Consider the following 2,445-nt stretch of genomic DNA (forward strand, 5'->3'; position numbering starts at 1 on the left):
TTGTCGGCCTCAAAGATACGATGACGGATAAAACAAAAATGCCATTCAATAGACCTAATCGGCTAACTCAATGTTGTACCCAATTCAAACCCTTTGGGAACAAAACGTTTTGTTCCAGGTATTTCCATATCATTTAAATATGAATGCTACATTATCATGCAAATACAATAAACAAAGAATCTTAATCCCGGGTGATTTGAATTGGGTACAACATTGCATTAGCCGATTAGGTCTATTTATTTTAGTTCAGACTGAAATTTCCTGAGTTAACAACGCTCTAAAACAAAACCATTCTTAGATTAAGAATATTTTAAATGATATTTCTTTTTTCAGACGTTAGCCAACCAGTGAGTGCAAAGGATTAATCTTTGTTCAGCCAGGTCCGCTTCAAGAGATATCACACTGCCTGACAAGACACGCATTCCTTAGTTCCTCGTGTTTCTATAAAAACATCAGAAGTAAACGTCCCTGCCACAAGTCAAGCAGGTGTGGAGACCGTAAGCACGGATCAGTTGTCTATTGCCATTGAAAAACAAGTTCACTGGTTGAAGTACTGTGAACAACATATTTATGAGGAGCTTACCAAACGTATTCATCTTTCATGGGCTGCTTATCACGCATCTGTAACTGAACTGCCTAACCCTTTGCCATGCTTGGGTAGCTTGTTGCCATTGTTTTACGAGAAGGCTGCCACAGTAGCCATGATAAAACATGGAATGTCTGTGGTTAAGAAGGCAACAGAATTTCTTAACCCGGGCCAAATTCCTGTCACTGTCTGTGACCAGCCTCAATCACAAAAGTTGTTCAGTGGAACTGGCCTGCTACACACGGAGAAAATGTTCACGTTGTCATGCTGGGGGGCCTACACATTGAGATGGTGCTGTCGACCATGTATGGTGACCTTGTAGCTTTATCTGGCTGGACTACAGCACTAACTGAGGCAGGGATAGCTTCCAGTGGGACATCAGATTCCTTCCTTAAGGTAGCGCATTTGACGAAAACCAGACACGCCCACCAGGTAACCGCGGCAGCTTTGTATAAATTGCAGCATGTTGCCTTTCGGGAACTAAACGGTCAACAGGACGAAGAGGAGTTTCAGAAGTGGCACGATGGAATGATTAAGACCAGCCCAACGTACAAGTTTTGGGACATGATCATGCAAATGGGACTCAAAGTACTGTCATTTGTGAAAGCACATCGTGAAAACAACTCCTCTGTACGTAGAAGCCTTGGAATCTCTTGCTCCTTGGTCCTTTGCTCTTGATCACACTAATTACGCGAGGTGGCTACCTATTCACATAAGAGATATGAAGTGCTTACCAGGCCCCGTTCAACAAAGCCTCAGAGAATGCTGGGTCATTTCGAAGTCATCAAGCAGTTTTTCAAGCATCCCAATCGCCCAGGCACACGAGCAAAATAACGCAAGGGTGAAGGGATCAGGTGGAGCTGTAGGACTAACGGAAAGTACTGTCGCATTTAGAAGATGGATGGTGGCCGGACCAGAAAGTGCTCGAGTGTTGCAAGAGTTCGAAAGTCAGTTGAAAGTGAAACAAATGTTGATGAAAAGAACAAACACCACGAACAAGGACTTTCTACACAGAAAACCTTTCAAAGTCATGTCAAGCAACTTGTAAGTACAATTTCAGAAATGGGAAACCCTTTTAAGGATGACTGCCCTGAATTACTTGCCCTTGACAAACGCAATTGCGCAGATGTCTCAGTCGTGGATAATGTGCATAGAGTCCAGGAACTTGGATTACGCCAGTACAAGAAATTCGTAAAAGACGTCATTGATGAAAGGACTGTATCGATTCACGATACGATTCCAAAGAATACCTTGCCACTGTTCAAGCGCCAGCAGCCGAAGCAAATCTGCAAAGCGTCCTTAAAGCTGACAGCGGTAACAAATGACCGTTACCTCTTCAGTTGTTTGTATATTGCCAGCCAACAGCGCGAAGGAGATCTTGAAGAGTTCTTCAAGCATGAAAATCAGCTGTATCCACCTTCTTTGTCAGAGTTTGGCAATCTCCGATTCGGGTAAAGTCTGATTTGATTTCATGCGTCAACAAAGAAACACCTCCACCACCAGAATCTTACGATGTCAAAGTTTTTGATGGAGCAGCTATTGTGCATGCGCTTCCAGTTTCATCTGTCGCTACGTTTTCTGAATATGCAGATTCTAAGTTCTTACCTTTCCTGGAAAACCACTTGAAGAGTACCAAACGAATTGACGTTGTGTGGGATGAATACCGAGTGGCAAGTCTGAAAGAATCTGCCCTTGAGAAGAGAGGAAAAGGCGTGAGACGAAAGGTAGTTGGGCATGTCAAGTTACCTCAGACTGAGTGACTGGCAGGTATTTCTCGAAGAAAGCTGCAACAATGAAGAAGCCGACACGGAGATTCTTGTAAACGTTAGAGATGCTTTGGATAAGGGGGGGGGGGGAAG

Source organism: Montipora foliosa, chromosome 4 (genome assembly GCF_036669935.1).
Source record: "Montipora foliosa isolate CH-2021 chromosome 4, ASM3666993v2, whole genome shotgun sequence".
Lineage (NCBI taxonomy): Eukaryota > Metazoa > Cnidaria > Anthozoa > Scleractinia > Acroporidae > Montipora > Montipora foliosa.